Here is a 21,704-nt window from a genome sequence, read left to right on the forward strand (position 1 = left end):
TCATTAAAAAAAAAGACTCTACCTTGTTTTCTCTGCTCTTGCTGCAGCCAGGGGAGAGCCTTGACACCTGCAGATGTCATGGGACTCCAGCTCCCATTGGCCCCAGCAGGCATGGCCAATGGTCAGGGATGATGGAAGTTGTATCATCTGGAAGGCACCAGGTTGGCTACCCTTGTGATATAGTGTAGAAGGCTCCTTATTCAGTATTCTAGTCTCCCTCTCCTTCCACCAACAGTTTTCCATCCCTCTCCCCCTCAGCATTCTCTGGGCACTGAGAACATTCTGACTTCATTAAGGTTTTTGGTTGTTGCTTTTTGAAGGGGAGGTCTTACATATTTTCTAAAACTCTAATTTCATTGTACTTCTGCAAACTTTGAGGCTCCTCCAAGCACACTAATACTTTTATCTTGCATGTTGGCGGTGCCATTTTGGCTCCATCAGAAATCAGAGAAGCATAGTATGGGGATGAACCCCAAAGTCATGAAGTCTACCCTCCAGGGATCTACAAGGCAAAGCAAGACATTCATCCCTCCACGATCAGCACACACAACCTGTTGGGATTTTTTACTATGTGCCATTCTGTGCAGCTTCACACAGAGTCAATTAAAAGCCAAGATGACTGAGCAGAGAGGGGTTATTCTGCCTAGAGATATGAAGCCTTGGAGGTCTCACACAGGCATGATGACTTATGACCTTACTGACTGGAGTGCTTGTTGGTCAGTGTGGTGTTCTGAGAGTCATTTGGAGTTTGTTAAGAGAGAGCTAGTTAAGATCCGTTTCTGTTCTTCTATATAGTAACTTGTAGAGACCGCTGTAAATAATAAACACCTCTAAGTAACCAAGTTACTAGTAGCAGCGTCTTGTTCCTGCTTCGTCCATCCTGCCTGCAACTGATTGCTTTCTGGAACTCTGTGTATGCTCTGCTAAGGTCTGGCTAAGGTCCTGCAACAGGTCAAAGTTGCAAAACACCAATACAACCTGGACCACAGTATAATTTTATTCAGTCACATGGAAACCAGTCACAAGGAAATCCCATTACACACACACCACATTTAAATGTGTGTTTTCAAAATGGAATTTAGCTAAAAGATATATAGGGAGGCGGATGTTTGATGCCATTCTCTTTCAAGGCTGTCTTTCTGCTTAGCCCTCTGCCTCTAGACAGCTCTCCTTTCAAAGGAAGCCAAACTGCCCCTGGAACTTCCACACCATTCGCAGAAGTAGGGAGCTAACACAACAATGCTAACACAGCACCTCATCATCAGGGTGAGTAACTTGGGGACCTTGGAAGTCTTTCCCTTCACTTCCACGGACTTCAGATCCAGCTCTTTATCATATTTGTTAATGTCAGTTGCCTTGGGGAGACACGTGCTGAATTCATCCTGGCCCTCTTTCTCGCTCTTGTTATAATCTTTGTTGCGGAGATAATAGCAATCCTGATACTTTGGCCTTTTCATTGTTCAGCAATTTGATGGCAATTCCCATTCTCGGCATTAATAACCTGTGGGGAAGAAGTGAAACAGAGAGGTTGTTCAAAATATAAAGAATACAGAAATGGCTTAAATAACTGAGTCATTAAGATTCTGATAGCCTCTTTTCCATGACAAAGATGGTAATGAGAAAAGGAAATAGCATACTATGCATGTATTCATTGGTAAAATGACTATAATGAGACCTGAGGACAGGAAATAATAGGAATGCAGACCATTTTCATTATAGTCCAGAGACTGACATTTAGTGTTCATCTCTGCATTCTATCCATCTTGATATTTTCCTTGCATGACGATCAAATTCTCTCCCTCTCTCGATCCCTCTCACTCTTTCTTATTTCCTTGAAGAGCTTGTTTCTCCCAATCTTCAAAGAGATAATTGTAGATCAAAACTGGGGGGCAAAAAAAAGTTGATGCATTTGTTCTGTCACCTGCAGATATTAACATTAAAAAGTCTCAGTTGGTCAAAGTCACATAAAATATTTCCCAACAGATCAGTCACAGGCATTCTTAAAAGAAAAGCCTTCTTATGTCCATGAAAGATCTCTCTTGATGCTCAATGCAGCGGGGAGGCCATGTTTTTTGGGAAGAGAAAAGAAAAAATGGATTCAGTTTTTGTGGGTGAGGGGCTTGGCAAAGCATTCTCTGGTGGGCCCCTTCCTTCATCAGTAAGTTCCCACGGGGTTATCCTGCAGCAGTAAACAACAGCAATACTCTGATCAGCATCCAGAATGTTACAAGCTGCTGTGTCGGGATATTAAAACATACTTAAGGCAAAAGAAACCCACAGTGTGAATGTGAACTGTCCAATTTATTTTACCTAACCATTATGCTCTTTAAGCCTTAAGACTGTCAGCCTGGGTAGCTCAGTGGGTTAAGAGTGTGGTGCTAATAATGCCAAGGTTGCAAGTTTGTTCCCTGTATGGGAGAGCTGCATATCCCTGCAATGCAAGCGGTTGGACTAGATGATCCTCAGGATCCCTTCCAACTCTACAGTTCTATGACTCTATGACCCAAAGAGTTTAAACATTAAAAAAAAACAGAAACAGCCATGAAAGTTCTATCTAGTTCACTTTCTAAAGGGATGCTTGTGAACTGGTTTGAGTTCCTCCAGGGATATGTTGAACCTGAACTTCAGAATCAGCTCTATGTGGAGCTATCTTTGAAGGTGACCTGGAAACTACAATTAATCCAGAAAGAGGTAGCTAGACTGGTGACTGGAAGTGGCCACCGAGACCACATAACACCGGTCCTGAAAGACCTACATTGGCTCCCAGTACGTTTCTGAGCACAATTCAAAGTGTTGGTGCTGACCTTTAAAGCCCTAAATGGCCTTGGCCTGGTATACCTGAAGGAGCATCTTCACCTTCATCATTCAGCCCAGACACTGAGGTCCAGCGCCAAGAGCCTTCTGGCAGTTCCCTCCCTGCAAGAAGTGAGGCTACAGGGAACCAGGCAGAGAGCCTTCTCGGTAGTGGCTCCCGCCCTGTGAAATGCCCTCCCACCAGATGTCAAGGAAATAAACAACTATCTGTCTTTTAGAAGACATCTGAAGCCAGCCCTGTTTAGGGAAGTTTTTAATGTTTGATGTTTTATTGTCTTCTGCTGGGAGCCACCCAGAGTGGCTGGGGAAACCTAGCCAGATGGGCAGAGTATAAATTATTATTATTATTATTATTAATAATAATAATAATAATAATAATAAACTTCCCAAGCTCTGCAAGGATGACTAATGTCAAGAAGAATGGGGTAGAGTAGAGAAGGTTGGTTAAAGGTCAGGCTGAGTCAGTAGCAATGCCAGGTGTTCAGAAGCAGAAGAGGCACAATGTGACCATGACTTTGTGTCCTCTTCCACTGAGCAATCACTTCATACACAGGGACCAAAGCTCAGTGGTAGAGCATCTGCTTTGCATGCAGAAGTTCAGAGGTTCAATCTCCGGTATCTCCAATTCAGGTTGGGAAAGTCTCAGTGCCTGAAATCTCACAGAGCCATTTGCCAGTCAGGGTAGACAAGACTGGGCTAGTTGGACAAAGGGTCTGACAGGATAAGGCAGCTTTCTGGGCTCATGGTGGTCTGCATCTTTCCCTGCCCACTCTTCCTCAGAACCCCATGACATCCATGGCCTTCTGACCTCACAAGCAAATAGAGATGTAGGTGTCTGTTTATCACCTATTTAAATCCGCAGTGGTGCCTCTGGAACCCCTGGGTTCCAAGGAATAAAAACACAGGAAAGCTACAAAGATCTGAATAGAAGCAGTCCCAGTGGAACCATTTGGGATGCATTGAAAACGTCTGCCATTATCTGAAGATACGCATGATATCCTCAGATGAAGCTTTTGACGTCTAGAGAGAGCTCGTGTCCTTTTTTCATTGACAGCTGCTGAGAAGAAGCATCGCCACCCAGCTGCACAACTTCACCCTTTTCTCAGCTATGGATTGAACAAGCCTGGACTTTGTGTTTAAAGTGACACTTGTCTTTGCTCGCTGAATGTTGCAATTGCCTCTTGACAAAGGGAAATCAAACGCACTCCCCTCCCCCCGGCCCCTCCCGACTGCCAGACTCAGAAAAGAGACTCATCCTGATGGAGTAGCAGACAGGATGCACTCATCTTCTTTTTTCTTTCATTTTATTTAATTACCTACTCGAGGTTAACTATCAGGCAGTGGGCAATCTGGTCGATGCAGAAACATAATAGCCTGACTACAAAAAGGCAGTGAAAGCCTTTTCCCAGAAAAAAAAAGTGTTCTAAATTTCTAATCACATTAATCTTTTCATGCAGGAGCTTGCGTCGGAGAGAAAGGCTTATAAGACTTGCCTGTAAACAAGTCCACAATTTCTCTGTAATCTGAAGCAAGGGTAGCCATCTTGGTGCCTTCCAAATGGTGTTGAATTCTGATCAGCCCCAGCCGATGTTGCATGAGGTTAGGGAGGACAGGAGCTGTTGTCTGAGGGCACACCGATAACCTCAGGTTTCACCTCTGAAAGTTGAGGTAGAATGTAGTCATCATGGCATGTAACCATTGATAGCAGTAACTGGCCTTTAGCTGTGACTTTCTCTCAGCCTACCCTACCTCAGATGACTGTTGTGATGATACATAGGGGAAATGGTTAATGGGGTCATAATGAAATGAATGACATAATCATACATCGTCCTCTTGACACAAAATGTCTCTTGCCCTTAACGAACTGCTCTCGGCGCAGGCAGGAATTTTGCTTAAAAAGTGTTTCTGGGGTTCTTCGTTTTTGCAACATTTTTCATGTCTCATTTATATTTTGATACAGAGCCCAGTTCAGTTCAGTTCCATTACAGGCCTTTTACATCCCTGAGTTAATTTTGTCTTCATTTTCCAAAATGGGCATTCGCGTCATTTGAAAGTAACTTTTAATTAAATGTACCAGTAGCGCTGTCATTATTACACCTGAAAGATCCAAACGTAGATGAGAGCCAAACAGCCACAATAGAATCCACTGAATTCCGCTCATATTCCTTTTTGGAGGCTGATCACCTTTAAAAACTAATGAGAATGAACAGTGGGACAATATAGGACAGATCTAATTAAGATAATGAACTGGAGATTATGAGCATTGCTACTGTGTGTCTGAAGAATTTTAATAGAGCAGGTTAACAGAAGGTTAAGCAGCCATCAAATATATTATTTAGAGACAGACAGATAGACAAGCATAAAACTGGGTTTGGAGAATGTTTGATTCACCAATGAGAAATTGATACTTTGGATCAGTAAAACCTCTGTGCTTAATTTACTCCGTGCTCTCATTGCGAAAAATAATTCTGACAACACACACCAAACTATACAGATTCAGAAATGTAAGGAATCCATTCAGGAAACATTACAAGAAGCAGATAGACATGTATATGGTTGCAGCTCTGGGATAACATTTCTTGTTCTGGCAAACAAGACCCCAGTCTCCCTCTCAGTGCATGAAAGGTGTTTCATTTGAACACCCCTAAAAAGGGTATTCAGGATGGAGAAGAGCCATAACTCAGAAGGTCCCAGGTTCAATCTCTGGCATCTCCAGGTTGGACCAGAAGAGACTCCTTGCTGAGAACATTGTGTGGGCAATACTGAGCTTGATGGACCAATGGTCTCACTGAAGCCTTATCATAACACCCTTACCGTTCCTCCACTCTTTCCAGGCATGCTCTGTGTTTTGAAGCTCCATGTCAGGGTGCCTGGAAACTGCAGAGCAAAAGATAAGTAAGGATAAGCCCTCAGTAGGAGGCAGCTTCCTATGTTCCTAAGATTGTTCCAGAAATGCAATCCTGAATCAGTGCAAATAAAACATGGAAAACAGCTGGGTGAATAGGATGTGCAAATAGGCCCAATTTTGACTTAGTTTCACATGGACTAAAAGCTGTCTCTTCAAACCTAGCCAGAAAAAATGTAAGAGTGAGATTTATTCTTGTTGTTGTTGTTGTTTTATTAATCCATTAATCTCCCTTCATGCAAGTCCCAAGGCGATTCGCAATCATACAACAAAAACAAAAGAAAATAGGTTTTAAAACAGTACAAATAAACACTCAAGGTAAGAGAGACCCCTGTACAAATTGATGTGGTATATGTACAGAAGATGTAGTTCTCTCCACAATTTAAGATTGGAGAAAAAAGAAACTAAAATGGTTGGATTAGCCCAGATTGTGTGGAAAGGCCTTTGCAGCACTGCTCAAAAGCACACTGCTGTATTTATTGCATAGACTGTGGATTCTTTGTATGAACACACATGAAATGTGTTTAAGATGGGGGAAATGAAAGTAAAATTGACAGATTCACCCATCTCTATGGGAGTTGCAGTCCCACAATATCTGGAAGGTCACAGGTCCCCCAGCCCTGCTGTGGAAACTGGGAATGTGGCAGATAGGCTGGATCTCGGGAGGCGTTTCCAACACGAGAAGAGAAAAAATAGGTAGCTCCGGGATGCTTGAAGTAGCTTGAGAACTATTTATCATAAATGACTAATGAAGAATGCAGCGGTGAACTAGTTTCATCAAAGCTTGTAATTCTAATTGCTTCAGTGCGAGTCTCTGGAGCCCTCCTAACTGGAATGAGTTTTGATGAGCTCAGGGCAACAGCGGACATCTCCCCTTCCCATTTGAGCCTTCATCTCCGTAGCAGAAAATAAGACAAAGTCAACTAGTGGTCTTTCAGTTCCTATAGCTAGTGAAAGGGATGGTTTCCTTTTGAGTATATTTCAAGAGCTAGCTCTTTGCGTGAGGGGGCATGTTTCTAAGTCCCCACTCAGCCATTTAGGGGGTTAGATGCTATTAGTCATAAATAGGGGCAGGGAAACACTTGGCTTTGTTTACATTTTAATGAGGAACTACTTAATTTGCTCTTCCTGAACCAGTGGGCAAGCTGAAAGATGACTGTCCTTCTAAATTCACCCATCTCTGAATTTTGTTTCACTGACGAAACAATGTGTACAAAATTGTAAATGTTAGAGCGGAGTTTGCAGAAAACCCAAACCACAGTAAACATGCAGTTGAGAATATGGGGAGAAGATGCTTGCTGGCAACCTGTTCATGCTTCCTTCTCGGCCACTTCACTACCAACTGTTCCATCCTTTTGACAGCCCTGGATTGCAATGGAAGCACCCAGAGTAATCCAGGGCTGACTCAATCTATTCTGGGGGAAACCCAGGTTGGCTTGAATCACCCTGGTTCATTTCAGGATCCAGAATTTGATCAGTCCCAATGCACAACCCTATTAAAAATGCCTATATTAGTGGGAATACACAAGTGTATTACAATAGGGAAAATTACTTCCCAATATGTGTGCATTAGTCAAAGCTGCATACAAAAAAAAATGTGTTTAGTAAGAGAAATGTTCCTTAAAATGGTGATGTATTTTTGTTAGGATTTTATAATAGTAATCATCATCATCATCTGATGTGGAAATTTAGTGATCTGAAAAATGAGAATCTGAGAGAAACTGGAAATTGACAGATTCACACATCCCTAGCTGTAAATTGCACCAGAAGAGTAGCCACGCAATTTTTTCAGTGGTTGGAAAATTCACAAAGCATATGCTTTTCACCTATTTTGCAATATATTTAAGGCTTTAAACACATTTGCTCAGTTTCAGACTATTAGGTCCATGATGCAATTCTCACTATAGATACCAGAATGACCTCTGAATAGACGGGAAATCTCTTTAGTTTGGTATATCAGAATTAAATCCCTCAGATATGCATTTAACTCAGCTTGTATTTGAAACCATGCCTTCAACTCAGCACCTCTTGTCCAGGGCCCCCTCAGACACTACTGGTCAGAAGTGTTGGGTCCAGAGATGGTGGCAAGGAATGCTGGGACCTTGACAGTTGCCTGAGGGTGACAATCCCCAAGTATGATGCTAAGCAAAGAGGTGGGGGGACAATGACTAAGCACTAATGCAACCTTTTGACTACAAAAACCATGCTGCATTGCGAGCACTGGCTGGATGTGCCTGTTCCCAGCAAGGGAAAACACACACACACAGTCAAACTGAGTAGGATTAAACCTACTGGTGAGTGGAGGGTAAAATCCTGCTGGCTGCAGGGGTCTGCTTCCACACCATGTTTGCCACAAAGAATGCTCTGCAGAAGCAGACACAAGCAGGATTGGATCCTCCACTCATCAGGAATTGGGTAGGTTTGACTTTAAATATGAACTGAATAAAAAAAAAAATCCTCATCCCTAGACGGGAGGGAGTAATCTTGCTGTTGAGAGAGGCGTGTGCTCTCTTTAAAACAACAACAAGAACATGAAAATGTGCTGTGCTCTGTACAAGAACCGTAATCTGGTTAAGTCTTTTGTACAATCCTATTACAGAGGTTGTGTATTGCAAAACGATTGTGGTGAATGCAAACAGCCGCCAGGTGTCACTATTGCCGCATACAAACAGCGTTTTGCTGGCTTTGAGGTTAAACCCTTGGACAATGAAACACAGTGAAAAGGAGCCAAATTTATGGTGTAACTTTAACCACACTACCTAGTCAGACCTATCAAACTCAAAGTCTCTTACATTCGATGCTCTTGAGCTTCAACTCCCATAATGCTTGGCCATGATGGCTGGAGCTGATGGGAACTGGAGTCTGAGAACATCAGGAGGGCCACAAATGGTTCTCCATCCTTGGTCTTAAACTTTAAGACTGAAAGAGGCATTGGGACAACAGTGCTGTTGGGTACAAAGTATAATCAGGAAAGCACCAGCAAAGTATCCATTCGCTTGCCCGAACTGGATCAATCAATCTGTTGAAAAACTTTGATAGGTTTTTCTGAGCATTCAAACCTGAAAAGCTGACCTAGAGAAGGGAGACAACTGGGCGAAAGCAGAAATGTGGCAACTGTGTACTTCCAGATGCTCTGGGACTACAACTCCCCTCATCCTTGACCATTGCCCCTTGCTGCCTGGGACTGATGGGAGTTGGAATCTAAGAATGTTCTATGGGTCATAGGTTCCCTGCTTATGACATATTGCCTTCACACACTCACCAGATATTATCAGTGCTGCTGTAGGATGTTCAGTTAATACCTGCTTGTGAGAATATGGGCCTGAGATCTTGTTGTTGTTGTTGTTTAGTTGCTTAGTCATGTCCGACTCTTCGTGATCCCAAGGACCAGAGCACGCCAGGCACTCCTGTCTTCCACTGCCTCCCGCAGTTTGGTCAAACTCATGTTCGTAGCTTCGAGAACACTGTCCAACCATCTCGTCCTCTGTCGTCCCCTTCTCCTTGTGCCCTCCATCTTTCCCAACATCAGGGTCTTTTCCAGGGAGTCTTCTCTTCTCACATGAGACGGCCAAAGTATTGGAGCCTCAGCTTCAGGATCTGTCCTTCCAGTGAGCACTCAGGGTTGATTTCCTTAAGAATGGAGAGGTTTGATCTTCTTGCAGTCCATGGGACTCTCAGGAGTCTCCTCCAGCACCATAATTCAAAAGCATCAATTCTTCGGCAATCAGCCTTCTTTATGATCCAGCTCTCACTTCCATACATCACTACTGGGAAAACCATGGCTTTAACTATATGGACCTAAGATCTTACAGCGCAGCAACCCTGGTTGCAACCAAGTTCACTGGAGAAACTGTGATAGCAATAACCCAACTTGCATCTTCTTTCAGGAAGCAAAATTGAAAGACCACTTAACTGCTGCAGAACAGTCCCCCAACAGCTCTTTCCCTTCAAGGTGCCTTCAGTGGAAGTTTCAGGCACTAAAAATAAAAGCCTTAGATCATCAACCCACTTCTGGTCACTGAGCTGGTTAATGCAGACCTTATGGGGAGAAATATATATATTTGCACTACTTTCCGATGAGCTGTGTAATACAATCCACTGGGCATCCCTATATTGATCTAATGTAATTATTTTCAGCAGAGTGGAGTTTGGAAAATATAAGGTCCTCTAATGAATACCATGAAGGGAAGGGGAAATATAGCTTCAATGCATTAAATCTTAATTGAAAACACCAAAGATGGAAAGATGCGGATTATTTAGAAGCAGGAGGGAGAGGCTGTAATGTAAGTCCTCTGTAATCACAAACAGGGTAGCAGTTATAATTACAGAGAGGCATTATATAACAAGATCTAATAATTTAACCGAGTCAGCCTATCCTCAAGTCAATTCTGCTGTGCTGGATAGGATAGCTCTTCTTGAACCCCCTTTTGCCTGCAGAGAGCAATGTTATGCTGGCAGACAAGATTATGCAAGGGGGAAAACTGAGGCAAGTTGAGGGCATGAGTGGCAGAAAGCTGCTGTGTACTAAATCAGACCATTGGCCCATTTCTCTCAATTTTGCCTATGCTGACAGGCAGTTGCTCTCCAGGTTTTCCAGTAAGGACTTTTTTTTCAGCCCTACTTGGGGATTTTGCCTCAAACCCTCTGCATACAAGGTATGTGCTCTTCAGTTGAGCTATAGTGGCGCTGTGGTCTAAACTACTGAGCCTCTTGGGCTTGCCGATCAGAAGGTCAGCAGTTTGAATCCCCGCGACGGGGTGAGCTCCTGTTACTCTGCCCCAGCTCCTGCCAACCTAGCAGTTCGAAAGCACACCAGTGCAAGTAGATAAATAGGTACCGCTGCGGCAGGAAGGTAAATGGCGTTTCCGTGTGCTCTAGCACTTGTACTGGTCCTCTGTGTGCCAGTAGCGGTTTCGTCAAGCTGGCCCATGACCCAGAAAACTGTCTGTGGACAAACGCCGGCTCCCTCGGCCTGAAAGTGAGATGAGAGCTACAACCCCATGGTCACCTTTGACTGGACTTAACAGTCCAGGGGTCCTTTACCTTTGACAGACTTCCAGAGGAGGAGAGTGCAAATAACACAGAAATGAGCACTGAACTTGCCTTGTGTTCTGCTATATTTCCAGAAATGGCTTTTACATCATGTAAAATGCAGTATAAAGGTAAAGAGTAAAGGGAACCCTGACCATTAGGTCCAGTCGTGACCAACTCTGGGGTTGCGGTGCTCATCTCACTTTATTGGCCGAGGGAGCCAGTGTACAGCTTCCGGGTCATGTGGCCAGCATGACTAAGCCACTTCTGGCGAACCAGAGCAGCACACAGAAATGCCATTTACCTTCCCGCAGGAGCGGTACCTATTTATCTACTTGCACTTTGACGTGCTTTCGAACTGCTAGGTTGGCAGGAGCAGGGACCGAGCAATGGGAACTCACCCCATCTCAGGGATTCAAACCGCCGACCTTCTCATCAGGAAGTCCTAGGCTCTGTGGTTTAACCCACAGCACCACCCGCGTCCCAAAGTATAATCAAGTATAAATGCAGAAATCAACAGTGAGGGAAATCTCAGGAAAACAGAATAAACTGCCTTGTGAACACAGCCACAGTGTCGCAACCCAGGAAGCAAGAGTCACAGTTCAAAACACATTCCAGTCAGGGGAAAGCACTCAAGGAGGGTGTGGAGCAGGGCAGGTGAGTGGCATGGCTTGGGAGGGGGAGGCATGGCCTGAACGGAGTCTCAAAGGCCTGATAGAGAAATCCAGAGAGCTGCATTTGGTCCCTGGGCTTGCAGTTCCCACCTCTCCTTTAATGGTTTCCTATAAAGTTTAACACTAGCAGTAATACTCTGTATGATGTGGTGTTCTGCAGAGTATATCATATCATCGGCTCTTCTGAAACCCAGATAGACTAGGTCAACTGCCTATTGAGAGAGAACCAGAAAATCTAAGCCATAAGTCTTCAGAGGAGAAAATAATAACTATTTTACATGGTCCAGGAAACAGCCCTTATTACACATTAGAGTGCAGGTTATCTTCTGAGCCAGATGATCTCTGCCCTGAAAAAGAGAGAAATTGTCCTTGGTGTTGTATAAGCGATTGATCCGCACTTTGAAAAATAGCAGTTTTGTTGGACTCGCATGCAGCCACTTTTCGCAAATCAGAATTGCAGCCACTTTTTCTCAGTTCAGCAAAGGTGCATGAGATAATGAGTGACACTTGTACCTAGAGATGGAGTTGGAAAGACTATTTTCCACAGCAATTGGTAGCTCTCAGCAGACAAAATACAGTTTTTCTTCTTTAAACAAGTGCTGCTTCACAACAAGACAACGGGTACAGCTGTCAGCAGAGAAGCGACCTGGCAACCCAAATAAGTTACTACAGAGAGACAGAAGCAAAAGAGAATCTTCTGCAGATGACACAAAAAGACCTTAATATCCTATTTTACGGTGACAACATACCAGAGTATTTTGAGTGGCCTAACCATGCACCTTCTGACCAATTCAAAAAATTAATGTGCATATTACCAAAAACGGATCAATATTGCGGCTATTGAAAGGAAAAGCAAATTACAATTTAATAAACAAACATTTCCCCTCATAGTCAGAGAGAAAGGCCATTTTAATGTTTTATTTTTCACTTTTTCCTACTGTATACCAGAAACAAAACAGACTCCAAAAACAGGGAGTGTGTATGTTTAACTTGCAGTCCCACCAGTTAAAACTTCACCTCACTAACAAAACTTTACAGCACAATATCCAATGCAAAATAGGAAAGAAAAATGTTGTTGTTGTTGTTGTTGTTTAGTCATTTAGTCGTGTCCCACTCTTCGTGACCCCATGGACCAGAGCACGCCAGCTACTCCTGTCTTCCACTGCCTCCCGCAGTTTGGTCAAACTCATGCTGGTAGCTTCGAGAACACTGTCCAACCATCTCGTCTTCTGTCGTTCTGTTCTCCTCGTGCCCTCCATCTTTCCCAACATCAGGGTCTTTTCCAGGGAGTCTTCTCTTCTCATGAGGTGGCCAAAGTATTGGAGCCTCAGCTTCAGGATATGCACTTCCCATGAGCACTCAGGGCTGATTTCCTTCAGAATGGAGAGGTTTGATCTTCTTGCAGTCCATGGGACTCTCAAGAGTCTCCTCCAGCACCATAATTAAAAAGAAAGAAAGAAATTCAAAAGAAAGAAAAATAGAACAGCACAATTTTCAGGTAAATTGTGCTCTTAGCTGGCTGATCTACTGCCAAACCAAGGGCTGAGCTTTAACCATTGAAATTGCAGCCTCTCACTTTCTCTCTGTGTCTCTTAGGACTAATTTTCAGAATCATTTTCATGGTGGTGGTGCTCACTCTAGGAAAAAGATCAGCACATCCCTGTAAACCAAGGGTGTGGAACCTCCAGCCCATGGTCCTGATTGAGGCCTGCCAGGACTCTCCATTTGGCCAACTAGGTTGTTTTGGCCAAGCCATGCCCACCTGACATCAGGCATGGTCCTTAGCTATGGCAGGAACAGCAAGAGATAGACGCCCTCTTTGTAGCCCATGCATTCCCTCAGACTTCCATTAAAGAGACCTTGCTGTGCTGCTACCACAACCTCCAGAAGGTTGATAAAAGCAGGGAGTGGGAGAGAGAGAATGGTGTCCTTCTAAGTTCCTGTCTGCTGTGCACATAGTGGTCTCAGAAGGAAATATATAGGAGGAAAGACAGAAGTGGCATGAGTGGTATAAGAGACAGGTGGACTGGGAACAAGCAACGTGATGAGTATGGGAGCCAGCTGATGATATTCAGTGGCTCTGTGTGTGTGTAAGAATGTGTTTAAAAGAAGTGTGTAACTCTATAATGTTTTAAAAGCATTATACTAGAAAACATTTATATTGCATGGCTTCCTTGTCTGGAATTTCTGGCATAGGTTCCCCAAGAACCAAAGGGACCAGCTTCTTACTATAGAACATGTGAAAGAGAACAGAGCATCTTCCTGCATGGGTTAGCCTCGGGGTGAGGAACCTCAAGCCCAGGGCTTGGATTCAGTCCTATCTGGCCCTTGGGACTCTCCCCAGACTATGTCCCCTCTTAGCTGATAAAGGTACCCCATTCCTGGATTTGACACTGCATTTGCACCAGGACCAAGGAACCTGCGGCCCTCCAGATGTTGCCCGACTCCCATCAGCCTCAGCAAACATGGCTAATGGTGGGGGATCATGGGAGTTGGAGTGCAACAACATCTTCAGAAACAATGGCTCCCCAGTCGTAGTCTGGGAATTCTAAGTTCCTTCTTCTATCACCCCCTACAGGCTCTCCAAAATCATGAAGCATCTCTACAGATGTGACCATACGTTCAAAGTAACTTCTGACTCTGTGTGACTATGCTGTTATGGGCCCCACTGGTTGGTAGTGATTTGTTTGGTAAAGAATGGACTACCATGCGAGCACAGACCAATACCTGGGAGCATGCTGCAAGTGTGATTGTCAGACATTACTTTCTTTCTCCATCTGCATCTACAGGGACAACCTATGTGGAATATATATATATATAGTTTAAACCAATATATATATATATATAGTTTAAACCAAACTTCTAATGCACCTTTTGTCGGGGGAAACTTCTGCTTCGTCCTTTTTTTACCACTAAGCACATCCAGTAGGCTATCTGGAAGCTTACTGGCTTACTATACTCCAGTGATCAGTATCTTCTTCAATCTCCTGTCCTACTTCTTGTTTATCTTTGTAACATTATAAGGTACTGTGGGCAATTAGTTCAAATAAAAGGCAGTGAGAAGTTGGGAAGGGAAAGAGTTACTGAGTCTGAACTTTATTTCCCAGACATGCAAAACCAAAGGTAGTATAGCATTTTAAAAACCAAGCTGGGAAGTTGCTGAAGGATTCCAAGTACGCTCATTATATACTTTCAAACACACTTTGTAATTTCCCCACAGAACTAGGTCATTTTACCTAGAAGCCTTGATGGTGAACGAAAATTGTTGGCAAATCTCTTCAAAAGAGGAAAAACTTCTTAGGAAGGCTCTGCTGAGAAATGGCAGGAGGTGCAGTTGATGTCAATTATAGAGATGATAGGTGAAATATATTTTACGGGAAAAGACCTTGGAGTCATTGAACTCCATCCCAAAAATATTATATATGCCTGGGTGAGAATGGTTGACTTGCGCACCATTAAGCACTCACACCCCATTTATTTCAATGATCCTTAAGTGCACCTAACTTTAACTGGCTTGCGCTCATTCACTAGCCAAGTTACCAGTTCAGAAATTCTATAGTTTCTTCTTAGTTTTACATCAGTACACCTGTTTACACCAGCAAAGGGCCCTAAAGTTAATAGGACTCAGCATCATAGATGTCCATTGGTGATTCAGTAAATTCCAAAAGAATATCCATATTAGTTTGTTGCCACATTTTCTTCAATCCAACTGCAGCCCTAATACCTACACAGATGAAGAAGAAGAAGAAGAAGAAGAAGAAGAAGAAGAAGAAGAAGAAGAAGAAGAAGAAGAAGAAGAAGAGGAGGAGGAGGAGGAGGAGGAATTTGGATTTGATATCCCGCCTTTCACTCCCTTTAAGGAGTCTCAAAGTGGCTAACATTCTCCTTTCCCTTCCTCCCCCAGAACAAACACTCTGTGAGGTGAGTGGGGCTGAGAGACTTCAGAGAAGTGTGACTGGCCCAAGGTCACCCAGCAGCTGCATGTGGAGGAGCGGAGACACGAACCCGGTTCCCCAGATTACGAGACTACCGCTCTTAACCACTACACCACACTGACTCAATGTTTCTCTTGCCATCTTGTTTCCTAATCGGGGCTTCTTTTAAATTCTCTGCATTTCAGAACCTGAGCAAGTCAATTACAGTAGATGGATAATTCTGGGATATTTACAAAAACCAGGCAGCATTGAAGAAACTGAGTTGACATTCCGTCTGTTGATAGCAGAAAGGTGCCTGATAATTCAGTGTTGCAGCGGACAGCAACTCTAAATAAATTGTGGGAAAATAAAGTCTGTCATTAGCTGTTTGAAATTAATGTGAATTATTCATTTTAGGGACAGTAGAAAAAGCACTTTAAATATACAGTATTTAAAATGCTTAATCAATTTGTTCAATACTGGGGAATTAATAAGAAAAATTACATGGCTGTACTGAATGGTAATGTACTGAGATTATACACAGTGGTACCTTGGTTCTCAAACGTCTTGGTACTCAGACAACTTGGAACCCAAATACTGCAAACCCGGAAGCAAGTGTTCTGGTTTGCGAACTTTTTTCAGAAGCTGAACTTCTGTTTTGAGTGTTACACTAAGGTCTGCCTGTTTTTGCTATTTATTTTGAGTTTTTGTTTCTGCAGCTCTTTTTTGTTTTGTTTTTGTGACTGTGTGGAACCCAGTTCAGCTACTGATTGATTGATTGTGTGACTGCAGTACATTGTTTATTGCTTTCATTTTATGGATCAATGGTCTTGTTAAATAGTAAAATTCACGTTAAATTGCTGTTTTATGGGTTGTTTTTAAATGTCTGGAGCAGGTTAATCCATTCTTCATTACTTTCTATGGAAAAGCGCACCTTCGTTTTGGAACGCTTTGGTTTTGGAACAGACTTCCAGAACAGAACCAAGTTTGAGAACCAAGGTACCACTGTGTATATGTTCAGATTTTGTGGGAAGCTATCATTTCCCACTATGTGGAAGGAGTTCACTTTTAAGTTAACTGCTCTTCCCTGTGACCTCCAAGCCCAGTAAATTGTGGTTTGTATTCACTATAAGTTTTGGAACAAGTCAAGATCTGAGAACATGCTTTTGATCCTGGCTTGTTATCATTAGTCATAATTCAAACAAACCACAGTTCCCTGAATTTAGACTTTTGTGGAGCAAAAAAAGAAGGCAAAGTGTGAGCTTGAGGTATGTGCAGGCTCATTCACATTGTTCCCTGAGGCAATATTACAATTGTTATTGATTGCTTGTTTGTGTGTGTGTGTGGGTGGGTGGGTGGGTGGGTGGGTGTAGTAGCACTCAGGGTTATTATGAGGAAAGAATGAAATACCGGTAATCTCATGGGTGCCACTCTAAGGTCCTTGGAAGAACAGTAACATATAAATGTGATTGTTTCTCACCCTGCAAATGATGAATGCCTGTACACAACAGTTTGAGTAATATAATCATAAATAGTGTGACAATCATAAAGTGCATTTAAACGGTGTATCCTTAATGTGAACAAAATCTCTCCTGCATTACAAATAGATTTATAAAGTTCATTTTGAATTATGACTAATCAAAGCAGTTGCGCCGCTTAATGATATCAAGGATGAAATTAAGTTTAAATTTTATTTATGTAATAAATGCATGAACAAATTAACACTGCAAGTGGATGCGTAAACGGCAGATTTTGTTCTTTTAAAGTGAGAACTCACACAGATCCACCCCCATGCCTTGCCATTTCTTTTCCTCCCACTATTTTGTTCCATTTCAGTGAAAAAAAGGAATATTCCTATCTTGTGTAAGTTAGATTTCCACAGAACATCCACTAGATTTTCACTCCAGATGTTTCATTCTTGCTATTCAAATTAAAAGCAGCCCAGGTTCCTTTGTTGTCTGCATGTACATTACATACCAAAATATTGGCAAAGGAATAAGGCTTTCAGTGACAGAAAATTAAATGGAAGGCGAACAGCGTGCAGTACAGTGCACTATATAAAGATATGGAAGAGAGTGGAAGTTGAAATAATGAGAATATTGCAAAAGTAAACCACTGTACTAAACCCCAGCAGGAAAAAAGGATACTGTTCTTAAAACAATAGCATTTACATTCCATGAGCCTTCTGCAGTACAATTGCAAAACAGTACAATTGCAACATATAACAACAGACATTTATAACTGAAAATTCTGGGCATGGGCAGAGATAGCAGAGAAGTGATGTTGGATTTTTTTTAAAAGTAACATATTCATAATTATATTTTACCTCTTGAACTGTTAACGTCCATCTTCAAACTTTCACTTTTTTTAGAGGAAAGCTTAGGTTTGTGATTCTAATGCCCAAAACCTACACATACTTACTGGACCAGCTGCTGTTCAGTTACACATACCGGGTAATTGTTATTTGAAACTTAGGCATTCAAAACAAGAATCAAATGCTCAGTGCTGCTGCTTGTGTAGTTGAGTTTTTGTGATCTTTAGAAGTAAAGTGGAGTGGGGAGTTAAACAGACAGTTGCTACAGGAGAAGGACTGAGAGCAACATCATGAGAGGCGTGTTTCTAGGGCCAAGCAGAAACTGCAAAGTTTCCTTGTTATTTTTGTTATTGGATCCTGGGTGTTGTTTATGTAATCATGATATATTTATAGTTCTGAAATGTTGATTTTTGTAAGTTATTATGTTTGCTACTATGTTGTTTGGCTATGTTATTAGGTAACTCTTTTTGTACCATTTTGTTTTGAAATATACAGTGGTACCTCAGGTTACATCCGCTTCAGGTTACAGACTCTGCTAACCCAGAAATAGTACCTCAGGTTAAGAACTTTGCTTCAGGATGAGGGAAAAAATCGTGCAACGGAGTGGCGGCGGCAGGTGGCCCCATTAGCTAAAGTGGTACCTCAGGTTAAAAACAGTTTCAGGTTAAGAACGGACCTCCAGAACAAATTAAGTTTTTAACCTGAGGTACCACTGTATTGCTTTCTTTGTGCAAGTTGCCTTGAGCATAATTTTTGTGTGTGTGGCAACGTGGCATACAAATAAATGCAATGAAATGAGACAGTGGTGGTTCGTGTTCATTGGAAGTGCCAGTTATAGTTTTGACCTCAGCTTCCCTGTTAAGTTTTACAAAGGGTAAGCTGAGTCTAAGGAGCAGGAAACCAACACACAGTGCCATTCTCTAGACTAGTTGTACATAGGGAGGCAGGCAGGTGAGCGGCTAGCTGAGGGCAGTATCAGGATGGTTGGATAGTGCCCCATATACCTAATGAAGCAGCCCCCACTGTAAACAGTCTTATATTCTCTATAGCTTTGTTTCTTTTCTTTTCTTTTCCAGATGGATCATGCTACCCAGAGACAAACCAATGGCAGGATATATTTATTTATTTATTTATTTAATTTATATCCCCCCACATCCTTCCTTCCAATACGCGAGTGTACTGTTTTTTGCTATTTCTGGGTGCCGCCCAGAAAAGAACTATTCTGCAGTGCCTGCTAATTAGAATGAGTGTAAATCAGAGGAGAGGTTAGGCCAGCCTGGCACCCAGAAATGTTGGACTACAACTCCCACCACACCATTGACCATGCTGACTGGGGCTCAAGGGAATCGTAGTATGAAACATCCAGAGGGTGCCACGTCTGGGAAAGATTGATCTTTAGGCACATATCTAAATACACCGATGTTTCAAATCTGTTTCTTGCATAGGAAAGCTATTGGAATCCCTACTCAGCCATGAACAATAGGAGCCAACTCCTAAGGGCCCTTCGGGCCCCCAATAAAATATTTGGCCTCCTAAAATTGATGGGCAACACCATTCAAATAGTGTGTGTGCACCACGTCATGTGATTGATTATGCAACGCAGGGCTTACCTCCCCCACCCTTATTTTTTTATTCAAGTTGGTACCCCCTGGCCACAATGAAGCTCACCTTAGGCCAGTCACTATGTCTTAGCCTAACCTACCATATTTTTCGCTCTATTAGACGCACCAGACCACAAGACGCACCTAGTTTTTGGAGGAGGAAAACAAGAGAAAAAAAATTCTGAATCTCAGAAGCCAGAACAGCAAGAGGGATTGCTGTGCAGTGAAAGCAGCAATCCCTCTTGCTGTTCTGGCTTCTGTGATAGCTGCGCAGCCTGCATTCGCTCCATAAGACGCACACACATTTCCCCTTACTTTTTAGGAGGGAAAAGGTGAGTCTTATAGAGCAAAAAATACGGTATTTCATAGGGAAGTTGTGAGGATGAATGGGGAGGAGGGGATAACCATGCACACACTACCTTGAGATCCTTGGAGGATTAAAGGTGGTATATAGATGTATAAATAAAGTGGGAAGAGGGCTTTTCCTAAGGGAGCGTGTCCGGCAACGGACCCTCCCAGTGTCCCTAATTTCCAGGGACAGTCCCGGATTTGCAGAAACCATCCTGATTTCTGTTTTGGCCCCAAAATGTCCTGCTTTTCCTTCCCTATTTCCATTGGAGGGTATGGACTTATCTAACTCCTGAGCCATCTGAAGGAAACCCTGTACATATAAGGAAGGTTTTTTTTAAAAATGCTTTATTATGTCTTTCTTATACAATTTTTATTAAACTTTCTGTCTTACAATTTAGAATACTTGTTTTGCATCCTTAAGATATCAATGACTTCCCTTCTTCTCTTTCCATGGTTCATTTTACATATCATAAATCCCTGCACATTTTACAAAAAACTATACCATTCGGTATTCCATTATTGCATCCATCAAAACTTGTTTACACTGTTGAATTTATCTTAATGCTGCCAACGTTTTCAGCTGTATACAATTATTTCCCATATATTCAATAAAATGTTTTACCAATCTTCTTTAAACATTAAGTTCTTCTTCTCTTATTCTATATGCTAAGTCTGCGAGTTGTGCATATTCTCTCAACTTATGTTTTTAGATAGTGGTACCTTGGTTCTCAAACGCCTTGGTACTCAAACAACTTGAAACCCAAACACTGCAAACCTGAAAGTGTTCTGGTTTGCGAACTTTTTGGGGGGGACCGAACATGCTCCATTTTGAGTGTTACGCTTCCAATTTGAGTGCCACACTTCCATTTTGCGTGTTACACTGAGGTCTGTCTATTTTTGCTATTTATTTTGCGTTTTTGTTTTTGCGGCTTCTTTGTTCTGTTTTTGTGACTGTGTGGAACCCAGTTCAGCTACTGATTGATTGATTGATTGTATGACTGCAGTACATTGTTTATTGCTTTCCTTAAATAGTAAAATTCATGTTAAATTGTTTTAAGGGTTGTTTTTAAAAGTCTGAAACGGATTAATCCATTTTGCATTCCTTTCTATGGGAAAGCGTGCCTTGGTTTGGAACGCTTTGGTTTTGGAACAGGCTTCCAGAACGGATTAAGTTTGAGAATAAAGGTACAGCTATATGTTGGAAGCCGCCCAGAGTGGCAGAGGCAGTATATATCACCATCATGGAATAGGACGCCCTTATTGGAGGGTCTGCGACAAATTCCCTCAGGTGAAGTGAGACGAGCTTCACCTGTTGAATGTCAAAAAAAAAAAAAAGCGCAGGAGCCCTATTTTATTTGTTTGGAGAGGCAGGAGGCAGCAGCGGGAACACTTCCAAGCTGCAGTGCCGTCTCGGCGCTTTGGTGGCGAGAAAGGGAGAACAATCGCAGGAAGCCACAGCCGCGCCAGGCGCCTCCGGGCCCAGAAGAACAAACAAGCCCGTCAGGCCGCGCGGGTCTTTCGCCCGCCTGAGGCAAAGGAGGGGAACCGGGCGCTCGGGGCTGGGGGGCAGGCTGAGGTAACAACGGTGGCGGCCGAAGCTCCTCCCCTGCTCGGGGCCGTTCTCTTCCCGGGCAGAGGAACATTGTGACGCTGGCGGAGCTGGAACACCTGGAGCCACGGCGGCCGCGGGCGACGTGAGGTAAAAACAAAAGCAAACCATTCTCGGGGGGAGGAAAGGGGAGGGGAGTCCCTGGCCAGGCAGCGGCCGCCATGAGACTCCCCCTGTGAGGAGGGGCGCGAGGCCGCGGAGCCCTTCGAGGGAGTTGGGGGGGGGGGCGACGCACGCAGCCGCCCTCCGCCCTCTTCCCTCAGAGCCGCGGGCAAGGTAAGTTGGGAAGGAGCGCGCTTCGGCCCAGCTGGAAAAGCAGGTTCTTCCTCATGAGGCAGCAGTAGCCGCCGCCGCAGGGCGGAGCCGCGCATGCCGGGCAGGGACCACCAACCACCTCGGCAGGCGGCAGGCGGCGTGTCTCTCACGGAGGAGGAGGAGGAGGAGGAGGAGGAGGAGAGGCGAATAGCTCGGGGATGCCTGGAAGCAGGAGG

General features: G+C 43.3%; 1 protein-coding gene across 7 annotated transcripts in view; it reads left to right on the plus strand.

Annotated features, from left to right (window-relative positions):
- Positions 1-21,045: 21,045 nt before the first annotated feature.
- Positions 21,046-21,704, plus strand: part of ICA1 (islet cell autoantigen 1) — a 66,672-nt gene continuing 66,013 nt past the window's right edge. For 2 of the 7 annotated variants that reach the window (XM_081882863.1, XM_081882866.1), the window contains exon 1: positions 21,324-21,489. The gene's annotated coding sequence lies outside the window, so the exon portion shown is untranslated. The other 5 variants (XM_081882864.1, XM_081882867.1, XM_081882869.1 and 2 more) reach the window with 5 other exon arrangements.

This window comes from Podarcis melisellensis, assembly GCF_964234715.1.
Source record: "Podarcis melisellensis genome assembly, chromosome: 12".
NCBI classification, from domain to species: Eukaryota; Metazoa; Chordata; class Lepidosauria; order Squamata; family Lacertidae; genus Podarcis; species Podarcis melisellensis.